The 20,333-nt window shown below is 44.8% G+C and overlaps 1 protein-coding gene across 1 annotated transcript in view; it reads left to right on the top strand.

Annotated features, from left to right (window-relative positions):
• Positions 1–20,333, top strand: part of Epb41l4a (erythrocyte membrane protein band 4.1 like 4A) — a 194,161-nt gene that overhangs the window by 60,257 nt on the left and 113,571 nt on the right. The gene's annotated exons all lie outside the window — the stretch shown is intronic.

Genomic DNA, 20,333 nt, shown 5'->3' with positions numbered 1-20,333 from the left:
TCAGTGGAACCTTGAAAAACCACGAGGTATGTTTACAGATGGATACCATCGGGTCTGTCTCCTTCCCTACAGCATGTTGTTCTGATCTGAGTCTCTGACTCTGCCGTCTAGGTATTCTGGAACCTGGAATCCTCCGGTCTCAGCATCCCGAGTGCTGGGATTGTAGGGACAGCCCAGCACTCCTGTCTTGACACTGATTCCTTAATGGTAGGATGTGATGCCTTCAAGGTAGGAGAGGAAGAGAGCCTTCTGCCATTTACAGGTAGCCGTAAAGTACAGAATTCCAAAAGCAAGAACTTGCTTCTCAGAAAACACGGTGGTAGATTTAGAAAAAAACAAAACAAAACAAAACAACAAAAAACCCACAGCTCCATCACTTGTCTGTTTTTACTTGCAAATTCTAACTAGTTTTGATCACATAGCTTCTGTTACTGTTACTAGCAGTCAGATGTGAAGCCTACAAAAGAAGGACTTACAGAGTGCAAGGGAAAAGAGGGAAAGTGGGGTGGCAAAGAAAGTTGTGTTCTGGTGAGGGAGTGGAAGAAAGACTTCTGGGGAGACTGTGAGTAATATGGGAGAATTTGTGTCAAACACGTTCAGCGTTTTATCAAACAAGTCCCAGAGTCTTAGTATGGTCTTGTAAAAATCCAAACTGACAGGTTATTACTGCGTGGTAGATATTTTTGCACTCTGAAATAGTGCGAACAGTGGCAGACACAAAGAGAAGTCAGAGTTCTGAGTGGTCCCCAGGCTAGGCAATTAGTTCAATAATGGAAGTGGTTTGAGCATCCTAGAGGTTCATTGCTGTGCACTAGGCATGGCGGACACCCAAGGCTTTGTTGTAGCAAGAATGGCCTGAAGGGGGAGAAGCAGTGGAATAAAGGCTCTAGGCTGCTCTCTGTGGCTGTGATAAGAACCACTGATCTGGTGCCCACAGAGGTCTTCACTGGCTTGGGTGGACATTTAAATGTTTTAGTGATGGTAGGACATCCATTTGATACTGGGTTCTTGACCTATAACCATCTTAAATCGTATAAGAAAGGTAGACGCAGAGGGTTAAGGACCATTTCCTGTTCCCTTAATGTCTAGTGGGAATTAAAGCTTGATCGACACAGTCATTGTTGCCACCGTGCTGGTTTAAGGATTGGTGAGACTAGTCCCTTAGTGTCTTGAGAAGGCAACTTCCTGTCCTGAAGATGGCCTCTGACTTAAACAAGATCGCAAGATCAGGGGATCAAAATAATATAGATGTTTATAGACTAGAGAATGTTCTATTGGAGTCTGGTAATGTGAAGAGCTTCCCCAGTGCCTGCTGTTGGACACAAGCTCCAGGACACTGGGCACATTACTGTGCTCCCTGTCCCCAACTTTTAACATGTAGAGCCTTCATCAGCCCCTTTATTCCCTTAAAAATGACTTTAGCAAATTAATGGGATGTGCTTTTACTGCCGCCTCCCAGTTCTGCAGAGTCTGTTTAACATGAAACAGAGGTGTGATTGTGTGCCTCCGGCACTTCATGGTGGGGAAGAGGCCAGAGCCATCTATGTGGCTTTACGCTTTTAAAGAGGGCTTCCAGGTATGTTTTATTTGATCTTCCAAGAAAGCCTGTGATGTGGGTTGGGCAGGGGTTATTAGTTCCTTTGGTGAATAAGGACAGAATTTGGAAGGGATTCAGCTGACTTGCTGAAGGTCACATCACCTTGCACAGACCTGTGAGGGTGGCATTCAGTAAGGCAGGCAACCCCATGGCCACCTTTTGTGTTCATCGGGGTGGCGGGAGGGGGGTGGGGGCAGACAGGGAATGAGAGTTCTGCAGGTGTGTTTCCTCATGGAGGGATGGGTTTGCTCACAACTGTCCACATTCCTTTTCCTGTTAAGAGTGACATAGATGTCATTTTCAGGACAGTTCCTGGCATGAGAATTGTGTTCTGGGCCACTGAACAGACAAAATCAGGAAGAGCAAGGATGTTGCATTTGTAAGGGAAAAGGGGCAGTGATCCGGACGTGGGAATCGTGCATCTCAGCATCTTCATTGTTCAGAATGGTGACTGGGCCCTGGGTGCTGTCTGGGACGAAAGATGAGGATGCAGAGTTAGAGAAAACAGTGGCATTTCCAGTTCCCCCAGTGAGCGAGCTGCTGAGCCAGGATGAGTATGCAAGGCCTGTAATAATGTCGTTAGTAATCAGAACTGGCACCATCCTCTTTTTCTAACTCAGGAAAATCTGAGTTTCCAAAACCTGTGATTTAGGAGCTGGTGATTCATGTTATAAAATGATTCATTATGTCTGTTTTAAAATCTTTCAGTGCCTTTGCACTCTCTCCCAACATATTAATATTTGCCCAAAAACTGTAAGGAACTGGCCTGTTTTATTAGGTATTTGGCTGTTTGAAGAGTAATGAGTAGCTTCAAAATTCTCAGACGTAAAGAAGTAAGTGGATTATAAGATCGCAGTGTTACAAGTTTTCTTTGCTCACGGCCTCTCAGTTTAGGTTTCAGCCTCTCAGGTTTAGGCTGAGTGGCATTGTTTTGATGTCAATCATTTTATTACCCTACGTTAATCATTCAAAATGATGTTTCACTCAGACATACACAGACATACATCAGATGCACTTTGATCATATTCAAACATCCATTGTACTGTTAATCCCACCTGCCGTTCCAGTCCCCTGATCCTTTCTTTTCTAATAGAACATTTTCTTCTTAAAGAACTATTTCTTTTATTTTTGAGATTATGATATGATTATATCATTTCTCCCTCCTTCCTCTAAACCCGTCTATCCCTCCTTGCTCAATCTCAAATTCATGGCCTCTCTTTTCATTAGCTGTTGTTATGTATGCGTATACATATGTATCTACATGTATGTTCCTAAATACATGCATGTGTGTTGTTACTCATGTATGTTTTCAGGGTTGACTATTCAGTGTGCTCTTCCCTGAAGACTATTTTCCCCCTCTCAGAGTTCTTTAGCTGCCTGCCGTTCCTTGTGTAGGGTTGAGGCCTCCTGGGCTTTCTCCCATCTGTGTTAGCGTGTCTGTTGCTGTCCTCCTTCAGCTCATCTTTAGGCAGACATGTTGGTGAGGTTTCATGGGTGTAGCTTCTGACATTATTAAGAGATACAATCTCACAGCAAACCCCCTGTTCCTCTGACTCTGAGAACTCTTTCTGCCCCTCTTGGTCAATACCCTGAGCCTAGTGTGCAGTGGCTGGTGGACATGTATCCGTTGGGACAGGGCTCCACAGCTCTGCATTTCGGTCGGTTGTGGTTTTCTGTAATGGCCTCTGTCTGTTACAAAGAGAAGTTTCCTAGATGAGGGGTAAAGACTACCCTTATCTGTGGCTATAAGGACAAGTAATTAGAAGTAGTTAGGGGTTCTCCTGGTTTTGTAAAGTAGCAGTTGCGGATTCTCCTCCACGACCCATGACTACACTAGCTCTGAGTACCTGGCTAGGTCTTCAGTACTAGGCAGGCGTGGTTCCTCTCTCGTTCAGCGGGTCCTGGATAGCGTTTTAAAGCAAGTGGCTCTGCTGCTGATCAGTGGGGAGAAATGGCTTTTGGTCTGCACTCTGGTTATTAATTGACTCTAGGGTATATTTAAGTTAGATTCATTTCATTGTTTGTATGAGTGTCCACAATTACTTTGCTTTATTTGCTGAGAAGTGGTTTATGATACAACCAATGGAAGACAGTTACATGGTATCCAACTTTTTATTTTTCCAGAAATGCAACCCTTTATTCATAATATTGTGTTTCTGAAAATGTCAATCTGCCAAGGTCTTTTGATCTTCATCTTCTCCCATACTTCATAGCTGCTTTTAAAGGGACTGCAACTTGTCTGAATTTTATAAACCAACCAAGAGATGAACCAGAGGCAGAGTAAATTCCCAGTGGAGACATCATGTAATGCAAGCGTTTTAGGTTGCCTGGGTAACCCCCTTGCAGGCTGGGGTCCTGCTTAGCCTTCCTGCCTTTTTCTCTCCTCCTCTTCATTATTCAGGGTAATTTGCTGACTGTTTACTATATACCAGGTATTTGTATTTATGGCTAAAATTTGTGGCTTGCAGCTTTTATCCCAAGAGAAATAAATGTCTTGCTGTGTAAGTGTTGGTAAGTTTGAGATTATTTTATTGTTAGAAGTAGGCCTACAAAGATAGTTCATAGAATTAATGGGTTTAAATGTGAGGCACTTCTTGCTCTTATAAGCTTTGACGACAGCATTTTCTGTTTGTTTTCTTTAACAACGCCTTCTGTAATTATTCCGGCGAGAAACGTGGATCTTCAGAGTCTTGACATATCTGGGGAGGAATGAAGTTAGGAGAGGAAGGCTTGATTCTACGCATAACAACTTCTGGCTTCGTGGTGTTCCATGTCACGCAACCAGCTTTCCTCAGCCATCGTTTCCTTGTTTGGAACAGGCTGCTGCCGCCTTGTCCTATCCAGTCAGAGACGTAACTGCTGGGGAAGCGGGGCAGTGTGCGGGAGCCACTCAGGCTGGGGAAGCCGGGCAGTGTGCGGGAGCCACTCAGGCTGGGGAAGCCGGGCAGTGTGCAGGAGCCACTCAGGCTGGGGAAGCGGGGCAGTGTGCGGGAGCCACTCAGGCTGGGGAAGCCGGGCAGTGTACAGCAGCCACTCAGGCTGGGGAAGCGGGGCAGTGTGCGGGAGCCACTCAGGCTGGGGAAGCTGGGCAGTGTACAGCAGCCACTCAGGCTGGGGAAGCCGGGCAGCGTGCAGGAGCCACTCAGGCTGAGGAAGCGGGGCAGTGTGCAGGAGCCACTCAGGCTGGGTCATGGCGCGAGCACTGGTCTGTGGTGCAGTCAGGGCTCTTTGTCTCTGCAGAGCTTTGGTGGAATGTGGAACTTCCATGGCGTAGATTTGGAAGCACCGGAGTAAAGGAAGTGGGAATAGAAGCAGAGGAGACCGGGGAGTTCAGGAGAGCCATTGGTCGTTGGTACCACGAGTTGTCACACATGGCAGCCCTTCTAGAAGTTCTGAAGTAAAAGGCAATAAATGAGGGCCATGCTGGACCAGGAGCGTGTCTGCAGAGGATGGCAGAGTGAGAAAGTTGCAGACTTTGAAACTGTTGTTCTAATAGTCATCTTCCCGTTCTACTCCTTTTCAGAAATTTGAGATAAAAACAAGCGCTTTGATTTTGTTTCCTAGGTTGGCCCACAGTCCTCTGTGGGTTTATTACTTTTCCATGAAGCTGGGAGGCTCTGTTTGAAGGGGCTTCAGCAAGCAATTGTGGGTTGGGATTGCATGTGAAGTCTCTGATAGTCCTGTGATGACATTTTTGGGGGTATAGGGTTGAGTATACCTTCCAGTTGGCTTGCGGAGTAGAGACTGACCAAACAGCCAGGAGGTGACAATGTTGGCAGAGAGATAAACTGATTTCGAAACTCTTCATTCTGCTGTGTTCTTCAGGGCACAGCAGAGAAGACCCTTGATGTGTAGGCCAGTCATCCCATCTGACATAGGTGGGCTGGAGCCCCTGCAGCAGTTCATGATCTTCTGTGATGTTGTTTTAACGCTTTTCTTTTGTATTTCTGTTTTCTTGTGAATCTGAAGCTCAAACCTAGGGCCTTGAGCATGCTTGAACACTCTATTGCTGATGTTCTCCTGTTGTGTTTTCAAAGCCTTTTTTCCTGGGTGAAAATACACTCATGTCTTCCTTTGGTTGTGGTGTAGTAGAGCCAGGGTGGAAGGGTCTCCAGATGAGTAACTTGACAGAGGTTAGAGGTTATAAACGTTATTTAAATAGCTGCAGGGCCAGCAAGATGGCGTATGTCAGGTGAAGGCACTTTCTGTGCAAGCCTGGTATATTACTTACTTTCTGTTGTGATACAATTACCATGACCGGAAGTGACTTATGGAAGGATGTTTTGGCCTCTCCAGTGGGAGAGGCCGTAGTGATGGAGAAGGCACAGCAGAAGGAGGCTGGAGCAGGAAGCTGGCCGACCACATCACCTCACCATGCAGGAAACTGAAGACTGGGACAAGGCTGTAAACTCTCTGACCTGTTTCCTTCAGGAAGGCTCTGCTCCTGAAGGTTCTCTACTCTGCCCCAGCAGCATAGTCTGGGGACCAGGCGTCAAGTACACAAGCCTGTGGGAGAATATTCCTCATGTAAGCCACCATACCCTGTAACCCGAGTTGATCTTAGAACCCACACAAAGGTAGAAAGAGAGAACCAACTCCACAGAGTTGGTTTAGACATCCACACTCTCTGACCCCCACATATCTGCTCCGTCTTCCCCCACAACACTCACACACATAGTGATGATAAATAGATTAAAAAGTGGCTGGAGTGGACACGGTGAGCTGTGTATACTTTAGGAGAGTGTGTTTTGTCAATAGTATAGATATCAGCTCAGCACTGTTTATAACAAAGCGGTAAAGCAGTTGTAGGGTTTTTGTCCTCAGAGGGCATCTCTTTGCTTTTCCTTCACTCCTCTCAATAAATGAGCGTTAGATGATGGAATGCCGTGGAGCATGCATCTTTGTTCAGTCACAGTGTTACTGCAAGATGGGAAGAAATGGAGGCTGGGAACAAGGCTTTTTGGAATCGTTTCCTTGTGGGCTTTTTTTCCCCCAGTTCCTTTCTGACTGCCAAGTGCCCTTTGGCCTTCCTACTGGGAGCTAGGAGGGTCCCAATCTTGTCAGTCACTCTTCTGGTCAGGTTGTCTTTCCCGTGACCCCAGACCTTTTGAACTGTCTGTTACCCTAATAATAAAAGACTAGATTTGTGGCTGTGAGTCTCCTAGGTGTCTGTCGTGCTTCTCAGCAGTACTGCAAAGACCCTGAGGCTCTAGTACCTGAGGTTCTTGAGACCCCTTTCCCTTAGCTTCTCGGTCAGTGTCACTGTGGGTGCCACCTCAGGTGTCTTTACTGAATGAGTGAGTGAAGTGTTGGGGTGTCTCAGATCACTGAAAGACGCAGAGTGGGGTATTCGCCAGTTTCCTCACCACTGAATGAAACGGTTCTTCTGCTAATGGGGGATGTGTGTGTGTGTGTGTGTGTGCACGCACGTGCGTGTTGAGGGGTATTATGCAGGTGGAAGTCAGCATCTTGTAGGTGCTGGATAGATGGCTTGTCTTAAATACATGAGTGAAAGTCAAGATTGAGAAAGCAATATCATTGCCTCCGCACAGGGACTCTGGGCACAACCTCTCTTCCAACCTCACCACCTCTGGGGCCCTTCCTTCTCTGTAAGTTCACCTCCCCCACCCAGGCTGTGTAAGGAGATGCTCCAGGAGGGAAGCAGACGCTAAGGAAGCACGCCGGTCCCTTGTTCCCTGCTGCCGCAGCGTTAGAGCCTTGACCTTTGGTAGAAAAGACAGTTACTGAAATGGCTGTAGTGAAATGGTTTCTCCTGTCGCTCTGGGGAGATAAATATGAACAGGGAGGTTACGCTGTGCCGTGTATCCGGAGTTTCAGTAGAATCGTGTGTTGTGTTGTGGGGAAGAATATACAGGACTTGTGTTGGGGGTTCACAGCCTTTCTTCTTTTCCCATTCAGCCTTCCTCCTCACTGAGCCCTTAAGAAAGGACAAAAGGACTATGGGCCGAACAGAGACTGGAAGAAGGAAGGCCCTTCTGAGAGCAAGTTGCAGGCTGGCCAGAGTGAGGGAAGCCTGGGACTTTGGGGGAGCCAATTAAGAAATAATGAAAGATGTTATTTAACTTCATCTTGAAATAACCCCAGTCCTGCAGAAGAGCTGAGAAATATGCAAAGCACACCGTACACCTTCACAATGGGTGTGATGGTTACCATGTCACCACATAAGTGTTACCATGATTCTCTCTCACTAAAACATCCATGGGTTGAAAACATGAAAACATCACCTCTGTGTGTTTTATGGTGTGCTATCCACAAACAAGGGCCCCTAACGTACACCTATTGCACAGCTATTGGCCGGGAAACTAGATACAACAGCACCCAGTCCACAGACCTCAGCTGTGCTTGTCTTGTCCTTTGGACCAGAATAGGACAGTCCAGGATTGTCTGTCTCATATCCTCATGTGTCCCAGGCCTCTTCAATTCCAGGACTTGGTCCCTTCCTAACTGTACTCCTTAGAGGCTTCTAGGTATGTTACATTGTAGTGTACTTGGGTTCGGATGTATCTGATACTTCCTGCTTGTTACATTCTTTTTTTTTTTTTAATGGTTTCTTCTCTACCTAATGTGGTTTTTACTTGTAGAGCCTTAAGGGGAGGTCAAAGAGTTGCTGGTGTTTTGTGTGAGGACTGGCTGCCCTTTGTGAGATATCTTTTAGGCAGAGAATGCTAGGGTTGTGCAGCTGTGGTTGTATAGCTGTAGAACAAACCTCCAAACATGTGGGTGACCATAGACATTCTATCGCCTCTCACGGTTGGGAAGTCGGGACACTGAGCAAGACCGACCACTGACCACCATCCTTGATGGTGCTCCTCCATCTGGGAGCCTCAGATGTCTTCATCCATATTTCTAGTGCCTGGGAAAGAGCCTCACTTCTGTATTTTCCTAACCTAATAGCAAGGTAGAACTTCTGTGGAGGCTTAGGGCTCTGCAGCAGCAGTGAGGGGAAGCCAGCTGCAACAGCTGCCGCATCATTTGCAGAGGAATCATGGGTAGGGATAGCCACAGGCTAGCCCGGGGAAAGGGGACAGTAAGAGTCCAACTCATGATATCAAGAATTGAAAAGTTTACCGCAGTAAACTATAGCTTGAAGGAATTAGAAATAGAAGATGAATGGATTTTAAAACCGTTTTCTTAAACCTTCTATATAAGAATAGAATATGATTCTTGTGCCTTCCCTTGGGCTCCTTTACTTCTGTTGGTTTGTTCTGTCCAACTTAGATGTGGTAGTTTCGGTTTTATTGTATTTCGTTCTATTATTTCTTAGAAATCTGTTCTTTTCTAAGGAGAGACAGAAAAGGAATAGATCCTGATGAGGGGAGGTGGGGAGGAACTATAAGGAGCAGGGTACGGAGGGCACACAGTAATCAGGGTATATTATGTGAGAAGATAATCTATTTTAAATAAAAGAAAGCAAGATAAAAAACAATAGAATGTCTTGTTAGTGCATTGAAAGATTATGAAATGTCTTTAAAATTCAAACTAGAGTTCATTCACATAACTGTATATAATTTGCTGTTTTACTTTTTGTAAATCTCATGCTATAGACTAGTCTAGAATTTATTGTGTAAACTAACATAGCCTTAAACTCATGGCAGTCCACTGGCATCAGGCTTCCAGGTGCTGGGATTACAAGAGTGAACTACCATGCTTGGCGTCAAATAGCTATTTTTTCCTTTCTTTTCTTTTCTTTTCTTTTTTTTTTTTGTTTTTTAGGTTTTTCGAAACAGAGTTTCACTGTATAGCAGTTCTTGCTGTCCTGGAACTAGCTCTTGTAGACCAGGTTGGCCTTGAACTCACAGAGATCCACCTACCTCTGCCCCCAGTGCTGGGATTAAAGGTGTGCACCACAACAACCTGGCTTCAAATATCTATTTTAAGAGAATGTATTTATAAAATATAGACCATTGGCTTATTGCATGTTTTCCTGCGTTGTAAGCCTTGTGGGAAATAACCATCTTGATACTTTAGACAATTACAGCAAGGTTGTCAGTGCATTTTCAAATATTTCATTGTAAATAGAACCCATTTAAAAAATACATAAGTAAAGGCTGAGTGTATTATAGCCCACACCTGTGATCTCAGCACCCAGGGAGGCAGGGGATCCACGTCACAGAGAGACCCTGTCTCGAATAAACAGCGGCCGGCTTAAAAGGCGGTGAGGACACTGTCCTTGTTGTTGTCGCTGCTGCCAGCCTGTGAAGAGTGCAGCGGGCACATTCTGTACCTCTTAGTGTTCAAAACCTTTTTAATCTAAAGGCCAATTTCTAAATCCTGTTTGGGAGACCATAAAATCAGGTTTGTAGAAGAGTTATCAGAACCAAAGCACTAAATACCATGTCACCCTCCCTTCGTGTTGCTTTTATGGAGTTCGGCTGTATTTGTCATAACGAGACATTAACAGATGCAATTTTAGTAATTAAACTACGATTACTTACGGATTTCAGCACCACCCCCTTCTGATAGCCTTTCTCATTCTGAAGCCCAGTCTAGGACACTGTAACAAACTTAGAGAGATCCTGGATTTCATGAACTTGACACATTTTTGAGGATGGCCCTTGGGAATGGAAGTTCACCTTGGGTTTCAGACACTGATAATTATTTAATGCAAAACCAATGAAACTGGACTGTGTCTTCTTAAATTGGTCTTGGAAATGGCTTCCTTGTGAAGTTAGGATTTCTAGTGTTGGAGCGTGGTGCCGCCTGTCCGAGAGTCCCTAAGCAGCCTCGTGCATGGCTCCTCTCTGTTTCTCTGGGTTTCACCTCACTAGTGACGTGCGGTCTACAGGCTCCTGTGGTGACATGATCATTCAGACGTTGCGGGAGGAAAACACTTGTTTAGTGACAATCACACTGCATTGACACTGTTATTAGACTGTTAGCTAGTTGTCCTGTGTGTGGCCTGTGGGCAGCTCACCCTTGGGCCCAGTTTCCCCGTGCATAAAACAAAGGGCTGGTACACAGAAATAAAAGAATAAAGAGATATATAGACATATATCACCAAGAATATAATTTTCTCTTTAGAATAACAGGGGAGATCCCCAAGCTGCTTAGTTTGGAGTTTCTACACTATTTAAAGTTATTGAGGACTTTTGCTTATATAGATTATCACCATGTATATTTACTATTGTTGTATATTAAAACTGAGAAATTAAACTAGTTCAAGAGGGAGCAATGGAACATACATGTGTATGTGTGTATATTGTGTGTGTGATATGTAGACAGATGGGAAGATTGGAGGGCCATTTTGAGGAAGAAGAGGAGGAGAGGTTGCAGGAGGGCATTGGGGAGCGTGCACAAACAACACACAATGGTTTTTATGTATGAAAATGTCACAATAAAAACCATTTCACAGCTGGGCAGTGGTGGCACATGCCTTTAATCCTAGCACTCGGGAGGCAGAGGCAGGCCAATCTCTAGTTCGAGGCCAGTCTGGTCTGCAAGAGCTAGTTCCAGGACAGGCTCCAGAGCTACAGAGAAATCTTGTCTCAAAAAAAGGCATATCACATATAATAACCAAAAACTTAATAGTAAAAAACACAAATCCTTAAGTCATAAGGCAACAGGACATGTTGATATATGCCTGTCATCCCAGCACTTGGAAATAGAGGAGAAGACTCAGGAGTTCAGGGTCATCCTCTACTGTTTAGCAAGTCATGGCTAGCCTATGCTGCAGGAGACTCTGTTTCAAAACAGCAATACAATTAGAAATACGATTATAAAACTTTTCATATCAACAAAATTATTTTCACAAACAATTTCATAGTTCTTTTTGCAAAGTGAAGTAATGTTCACTTTGAATTTTTACGGATTTCTTTACTATCTGACTTAATAGTAGATACCTGAAGTCTCTTACTGTCTGATGTTCTCTGTGGTGCCTTCAGGAACTACATCAATGCTTCTAAAAGGAGTGTGAAGTGATAACTATCAAACTAATGATAAGGGCGTTCTGCTGTTTATCTGAGATAAGATCTCACTCTGTAGCTCAGTTGATCCTGAACTTGGCAACACTTGGCCTCTGCCTCCCGAGTGCTGGATTACCGGTGTGACCCACACAGGCGTACTGTTGATTTCAGGGCCCACAGAAGGTTCCTAATGCCCTCCGTGCCTTGAGAATAGCTGGTGTCATGGAATGAGTTGCGGCTTTAAGCCAAATACGTTTAGGTAGAAGTCTTGTCCCGTGCCTTTCTATGCCGCAGTAACTATGCTGCTTGCACCCCGATAGGAATAAAATGCTCGTTTCACACAGCTCTTGTGAAGCTGAAAGTATCTGAAAGCATTTAACATACTTTCTTAAATATAGATGGCTAGAATAATGTACTCTTTTTTATTTTATTGTAATTTGAAATATGAGAGAAAGAATGAGTTAGGTGGGGAAAGCGTTGTAAAGAATAGAGCCTGGCTGGGAGGCAAACAAGTCTGCTGTCTACAAAAATGCCAACCGCTGCTTCCTCCATCCACGCAGTATAGGTCCACGCCACGCCTCCTGTTGAGAGACGGGTTCTATTTTTGTTCTTTTCCTTCTGGGCTGGCCTTATGGCCTGTTTTAGTCAACAGAGCACAGCAAGACTGATATGTCCAGCTTTGGTCTATGTTCTCTGAGCCCTGACTTAACCTTAGAATGAAGTCTCTTGCTGGAGAGACTTACAAGGTGGGGGAGGGGATGAGCCAGCCCTACCTCCCACCCACTCCAGGTGACTTGTCAATGTGTGTGAGGTCACACTGGATTCTTCAGCACAGATGAACAAACACCAGCTGTCCTGAGCCCTGGCCAAATTTAAGGCATGAGCAAGTGGTTGCTGTTGGATGCTGCTAAGTTTGGAGATTGGTGCATACCGGCAAATAGTTGGAACCTTAAAAGTTGAGAAAAGTTCATTCCAAGTTTGTCAGGATACACAAATTGTGTATGGAAAATATAGCAGCTTGAAAAACAAACCATCTTCCCCACAATAAAGGGTTTTCTCAGTAACTGAAAGTGAGGCTGGCACTTAGTTAAAGCTGTCAAGAGCTGCTTTGCCTTGCTTGCTTGCCTGACAGGAGATTCCCATTGATGCCTGGGAAGTGGTTCCTCCAGGTCCCTGCTGAATGCACCCTACTGGACCTGTGCTGAAATATTTAATATGATTTATGTTTTCCATGGAAATCCTTCCTTTCAAAATAGTAAATAAGACAGAGTAGGTTCTCACAGGCACAGCAGTGGGGACCTTTTATGGCTCATTTTCCCTTGGCGCAGGAGCAGGCTGTCTTGAGTGCAGATATCATTCTGTGTGGCTGGCCCAAACCTGCCTTTCTGGTTTGCAATGTCACATTAATCTGCGAAGGTGTTATTACTCATTTGAAGGATCCTTTGTTCTGGTTCAAAGGCCCACTGGTGGTATTTCCAAATCCGCTCGTCCTCCTTGGGAGTTGTTCTCTAAGATAATATCCGAGTTTCTAGAAACTGTCATTTCTGGAAAGTTACTGGTATGGGAATGACCTGTGTCTGTTGGCCGAGTTATAAGACATAGTTCACAGTCCAGCACTGCCACTGGGAGTTTCTTTGCTCTCATTCAAAAAGCAGAAGAGTGTCCTGTAACACTTACGGCTTTTCCCTGCTTGCTTAACTGTCTTACGACTAGTCTTCTTTGTTTTCTAAAATGATGGAATTCTTGTCAGGTGTGTTTTATTGCATGGAAGACATTATACATCTCTATGTATTATATGTAACTTAATTTCAGGACTGTCTGTTTCTTAGACTCTTAGGAATTTGAAACACAAGATACTGATTCCTTATTGTACCTTTATAGATCAAGACTCTTGGAATTATATATCACTGAAACAAAGGGAAAATTTTGATTAAAGGAGAAGTGAATCTATTTTGCTTATCTGATGTAGTAGGGTGGTGGGTGAATCCACTCATTTCCTCTTCATTGTCCTAAGTCTGATTGGCCAGGGATAATGGAAGCCTCATAAGATATAAGACTCATAAGATATAAGAGAAAGAGTCTGATGTTTTTATTTTACTTCTATTTTGCAATTATTCATCGGCTCTTAGTATTCATTCAGTGAACTTTTAAGGCATTTCAGGATTATAAACTATTAGATTATTCACGAAGGAAGTGGAATATAGTAGCCAGCTCTACCTGCTTCCAAACCATCTGAACTTTAATGCTTTTCAGCATTTTGGATAAAGGTCAAGTGTAGAACATCTCCACTTTAGTAGAAAAGAGAAGTAACAGATGAACTTAATGAAGGTCAAATAAATTAAGAGACAGGCAAAATCAAGAAATGACAGACGCATCCTCCAGAGAAGGAGGGGAGCCATTATCCAGAATACGAGGGGCCCCCAAAGTGAGAAGAACGCCTTTCCTGACAGTGGAGTTCTTACCCAGTGCTGTTGTGAGAGTCTCGCTGGTGGGGGCCAATTATTAGAGGCAGAATTTTGTTTATCTATTTAGAAACTCCTTAGGCATGTTGCTAAGTGCCGAGGTTGTAATTATATCTTCTGTGGCTTCTGGATCTCTTAGAAATAGACAGGAAAACTGCAGCGATGCTAACTGCAATCACACCCAGGCCTTTTCCTTTGCCAAACAGAAGTGAAGAATCAAGCTTTTCTTCAGTTTCAAATGAAGGTAGCCGTTTGGTTTAGGGCCGAAGGGCTTGTCTTGAGGGTGGGAGGAACTCGGCCTCTGCAGTGGAGTCTCATGGCCTGTGATATGTCTGACTGCTGCAAGGGCTAAAGAAGAAATCAGGTTAAGACATCCTGAAGAAACTTTAAATGCGAATAGAGTGCCAGTTCACAGCTGCCGCCCATGTTCCCATATCTTGTCCCCACCTTACTGCCGTGTTCCCATCTTGTCTCTGCTTACCACCATGTTTCCATCTTTTCTGTACATATTTCTTTCTTTTTTTGTTTTGCTTATTTGTTTTTGTTTTTCAAGACAGGGTTTCTCTGTGTAGCCTTGCAGCCTGTCCTGGCACTTGCTCTGTAGACCAGGATGGCTTTGAACTCACAGAGATGTGCCTGCCACTGCCTCCTGAGTGCTGGGATTAAAGGTGTGTGCCACCACTGCCCGGCTCCCTGCACAGTTTCTTCGCATCCCCTGCAGCAGATGCCAAATGCACAGCAGTGTAGCCTCACTAGACAGAACAAGGTGATGCCTCGCCTCTACTGCTGGACCTGTGGTTTTTAAAGATGTGAAAGGGGTCTCTCCTTGTCTTCCTTCAGAGGTTCCTATAAGAAATTTTTTTTTTGTCAGCCCTTATCTTTAATGTCTTGATACCAGACACGGGCTTCCCTTACTACAGCTCTTTGTACCCCACATTTGCCTCTCTTCTGGTCCCTATTATTAGTTTCCTTTACCCCATCTCCCAGGGAGTGATAATTTGGGACCAGGGTGTAAGCTCAGTTGGTAGGGTGCTTGTTTTTGAGGTATGAGCCACAGTACCACATGAAACATCCAGGGTGTGGTAGCACAGGCCTATAATCCTCGCAGTGCATGGGATCGGGGGGGGGGGACTTTTGTGGGGGACCAGGATTTAAAGTCATTTTCAGCTAACATATCAAGTTAAAGGCTAGCCTGGGCTATGCAAGACTGAGGGAGCCAGACATGGGGGAGCAGGCAGGAGGAGGATCCTAGGCAGGCTTGCTGTCACAGAGCTGTACCCCAGGACCCTAAGTTCTAATTTCCTTACTGGAGGATGATTTCTTAGGACACACAAGAAAGGAGAATGGAACCCAAGATTCTGGCGCTGACTGGGCTGTGTGCTCAGGGCTCGGGGCATGTGTAGACACACCCCCCTCCCCCCACTGCTTACAGTTCTACAGAGGGAATCGGGAGTTGTCCTGTTCCTTCTTAGGTCAGGATGACATTCATTGCCTAACACTGGATGCTCTCCTTGTGGCTTCTCTGTGGAGGGTTTTCTGTTTCTGAAGGAAGAAAAATAATCCTGCATATCTTCAGAAGCAGGTTCTGTGGAAACACAAAGCTGTCAGGAGGCTTGGCGGATTGTGTTCTGGCTCTTTGGGAATGATGGTTTTTAAAAACGGATGGCTTTCTCATATGTAAGAAATTCTCATAAATTCCGCATTGAGTTGGCTTCCCGAATCTCTTCCTTTTCTTGGGGCAGGGTCTCCTTTTGTGTCCTAGGCTGCCCTCAGACTCATGGCAGTCTGCCTCTGTAAGCCTCCCGAGGGCTGCCACTGCAGGCACGAGCCACCACATCAAGCTTCGAGGCGGTTGTCTAAGTCTGCTTTTGCATATGCTCTTCATGACTAAGCACGTTAGGCCATTTCGTGCTCTATAAGTAGATTATGCATATGAAAGAGTGCCTAGCATTCCTAGTGGATGTGGGGATATGAAAGTAGTGTTCATAGAGAAAGCTTCACTTACATATTTTTTTAAAGTCTCCAGTATTTCCTGCATAATTCTTTCCATTTTTGTTCATGAATTGCTTCTTGTTGGTTTGTTTGGGGATAGGATGTTAGGAGCTGTGTGGCTGTACCTCTCCATTTATGCATCCTGTTCTCTATGCCTGTACATAAAAAAGACCCAAAGGAGAGATACGGATGGGGGATTAGCCTCACACTCTAGCTTGCTGTAAGCGTTTTTGAAATAACAGGAAAGCTGTTTAGACATATTCCATAGCCCTTGGGGTGGTAAGAGAATACGATTTTTCACTTGGTCAGAGTTTATTTCTTTGTAATTCCTGAAAAACACCAGGAAACAATAGAAGGTGAGAATTATTGCCCCAGTATGGGCGGAGGCAGTGATGGATCAAGTAGTAGTTCAGGCTCCGTTGCTGTGGGTGTGTGAGGGCAGGTGAAGCCTGGGTTCCCATCAGGTTGATGTCTATGGAGCCTATGACATATTTGGTAATTTTTCATTTTTTTTCATAGTGACATAGGCCAGAATTAGCTTACAAACCCTATGGGAATGCTTAAGGTTGCTAGAATAAGTTGCGTTTATGATGACGTTTTTGATACTCTCGCTAGGATTTTACTTGGAACACTGTCTTGGCCGCTAGGCAAGCATCACTGCTTCCCTAGGGCAAGGGAAGGCAGGTGCCGCACTGTTTGGCCATCCCTGACCACCTCAGGAATAATGGAAAACCTGGCTTAGGAGTCAATGGCCATTCCTGGGTCCACGTCTAGATTCCTCCACTATTGGACACGTCTGACTGGACCAGTCTAGGTCCTCGCTGAGTCTGCATCACTCGTCTTGAGGTCAGAGTCCTTGAGTGAAAACTAGGCCATGCGTCTATAGCCTGGCTTCAGTCACGGGGCGGGGGGGGGGGGGCTGGTTCCAACCCCCACCAACACACAGTGGGAACTTCTCTCCAGATAGGGAGGATGTGCATATTATATACCCAGGACAGAAAACTAAAATGGAAACGTCTTCATTAAGAACATGTAAGTCAGATGAAAGAACAAAAGTCATACAACCGTCTCTGCTTTCTAAGGAGAACTTGATGGGTTATCACTTCTTGATTAAAAATGAAAAATCAAAACAAAAAGGCAGAGAAAGCAGACAAAGAGACCTTCTCCTTGAAAGAGGGTACCTTTCAAGGCTGTGTAACGCATCACATTTAGTAGTGAGATTTTAGAAGCAGTTCCAATATACCAGGAAGTGAAGGACGTAGCGCATCCTGTGTTCTCACAGAAGCCAGTAACTGAGGTCCTTGTCGATGCATTAAGAGGGGTGGGTAATCAGAGGTGTTTTATGAAGGAAGAACAAGAATTCTTTTATTTTAAATTTGAGACAGGGTTTCACCATGAAGTCATGGCTGGCCTGAAACTCTCCATGTAGAGCAGACTGTTCTTGAATCCAGAGATTAGCCTGTCTCTGCCTAGGGTTAAAGGTGTGCATCACCACTGCTGTCCAAGAACAGAATTCTTATTATTTATTTGTAGAAAATATGGTGATCTCAAAAGACAAGATTGCCACATTTGTTTAATAAGAGTTGAACAGGATGGCTGTGGGTAAAACTAATGTCAACATATGAGCTGTTCCTCAAGACATTAACCAAGCTGTAGGCAATCAGAATGATAACAGCCATATCATTGTAAACGACCCAAGAATAAGCCTTGCAAGCTTTCTGTTTCAGCACAGCAGATTGCTACATTTGGTGGCTTGAGTGTGTACCCTCTTACTGCCTCCTGGTGCTGTCGTCAGAGTCCAGAATCACCAGACACAGTGGTCCATCTCATCAGGAAAGGCATGCATATGATGGTCGGCCACATCACGTCCTTAGTCAGTGCGCTGGGAAGAGGGAACCCATCAGCTTGGCCTCTGTACAAGTCTGTGCGGACACTTTCTTGGTTGATGGTTGATGCGGAAGGCCCAGCCAACTGTGGTGGTGCTGACCCTGGGCAAGAGGCCATGGGGTGTAAGTCAGTAAGCAGCTTTTCTCTGTAGTCTTGGTTTTAGTTCCTGCCTTGGCTTCCCTCAGTGATGGGGTGTGATCAGAAAGTGCAAGCCTGCTAGAGCCTTCCCTCTCCACGTTGCTTCTGGTCAGTGCTTAATCACAGAAACAGAAGACAAATGAAGACAGTCAGGAAATGGGGTGGGGGTGGGGAGAAGGCTGCTGGTCCACAGCTTTCTCTCCTTCACTCAGTGAAAGACCCAGGTCCTGAATGGATGAGGCTTTGCTCTTCAGTGTAACCTTCCTGACCTCACACTCACAGGCATGCCCAGGTTTCTTGTGGTCATTTCAAATCCAGCCACACACAGCTTCTCAGACAGGCCTCTCCGTCTTTCAAGTTGGGTTACAGCTCTGACAGGAAAGGTTTCCCCAGTGCAGCTGCTACAGTTCTAAGGGGAGAGAGAGGTGTAGGATACGACAAAGTCACACCCTACAACAAACCTCACACAAGAGGTTTACTGGGAAAGACAAGAGGGTGGCTGCCTCTGCTCGGGTGAGAAGCCACCGGGAACTAAGCAGGGGACAGGCTCATACAGGGTTTCCTGGAGGCAGAGTTTTCCAGGGTGAAGATGTCCAGGATGGTGATTGGTGGGATTTCAAGTCTTCTGCTTGGGACGAGCTCAGGCATTGGTGGCATTTTGAGCTCAGAAATTGGTGAGTTTTTGAAACTTGGAAGTGAGCTTGGACTTTTGACCCGGCACAGGTGACAAGGACACTTGGAGCCCTCAAGCACGTGTCTTCCTCTTCTGCTAAAGTAACTGCTTTGCGCGTTGTGCACCAACTCACCAGTGGTGATTTCTTTGTCTCCTGGTCCCTGTACCACCTAACACACAGTGACAGGGTGATGTCATGTGGAGAGGTTCCGGAGGGGATGACAGGATGTCTTTTCTTGGGAAGAGAATTCTATAATTTTGCCACAAAACATAGGTAAAATTTTGTAGGAATACATGTATAAACATGTCCTAGTTCATGTTACTGTTGTTATGATGAACACCGTGACCCAAAACAAGTTGGGAAGGATGGGTTTATTTGTCTTAAGCTTCCATCATATGTGGTCCATCCCTGAAGGAAGTCAGGACAGGCGCTCAAACAGGGCAGGAACCTAGAAACAAGAAGGGTGTTGCTTACTAGTGCAGCCTTTTTTTCCCCTCTTTTTTTTTCCATTTGATATTTTTTTGCTTCTTTGTCAAAAATCAGGTGTTCAAAGATGTGTGGATTGATATGCCTTTTTTTTTTCTCCTTAAATAGAACTCAGGACTACCAGCAATGGGCCCTCCCCCAAAAGTCACCATTTAAGAAAACATGTTATAGGCTTGCCTACAGTCTGATCTTATGGAGGCATTTTCTAAAAGACATCTTGTGGATTTTGAGTAAACAATGGCATAGTTTTTTTTTTCCATTTGGAAACAAAGTTAGGCCTTATTCCAAGCACAAAGAATAATTTCCAGATGGAGTGAAGAGTTAATACACTAGATAAAATTGTGCATGTATTAAGGTATCAGAAGGTCAGCTCATAAACTGAGTTATGAACTCCCCAGCCCCTGTGCTAGGGAATGCAGTGGACTGGTAAGCCCATGAGCGAGGACGACTTGTTTTTAGCAGAGTCAAGGAAATATAAACAAAACAGTTCCCCTTTGCCATATACCTCCCATCTCAACCCAAGTTTTGGCAAGGATTAGGGTGCATGCATTTTCACTGAGTGAATTATAGTTTTCAGTATGATATTCTTCCATTGAGTGATTTCATTTCCAGATGTTTATCGCAGAGAAATACATAGGGACATGAGCAACAAGAGGCATTTACTGGAAGTGCCATTGTTATTCTGGCAGAGGCTGCTCAGCAGTGTGTGAGTCCATCGTAGAAGGGCTTTTGGCTTTAAGAAAACAGGTTAGTGGACCTTGAAGCATGGAGGGGGCAATTTAGTGTAATTTAGAGATTTGGGGGTTTGTAAGAAGGACTATCTTTTCCAACTGTGTAATTTTATTACTTCATATCGTCATCTGTTTTCTAAAAGCCCTGTGGTATACAGGGATTACCTGATATAATTACGCAGCTAGTGGTAATTGTCTAAGAGAAGCTGCAGTTGAACAAAAGCCCTAGGAAACAATGACTGGAATGGGGGTTTCTTTCAGTGCTCATGATGAGGCCAGAGAAGAGGAAGGTCAGACTGATTGTGTACGCATGCTGTCCTGATAGATCATTGTCAAGACCAGTGTGGCATGCTGCTTACTGCCTACATGTTTCTTGTATTTGCAAATAATTATGTATAAGATATTAAGAAGCCTGAACCCAGGGCCTTACTTGTGCCATGCAT

This window comes from Arvicola amphibius, chromosome 5, assembly GCF_903992535.2.
Source record: "Arvicola amphibius chromosome 5, mArvAmp1.2, whole genome shotgun sequence".
NCBI classification, from domain to species: domain Eukaryota; kingdom Metazoa; phylum Chordata; class Mammalia; order Rodentia; family Cricetidae; genus Arvicola; species Arvicola amphibius.
The sequence above is the reverse complement of the archived record's forward strand: the minus strand, read 5'-3'. Positions and strand labels throughout refer to the sequence as shown.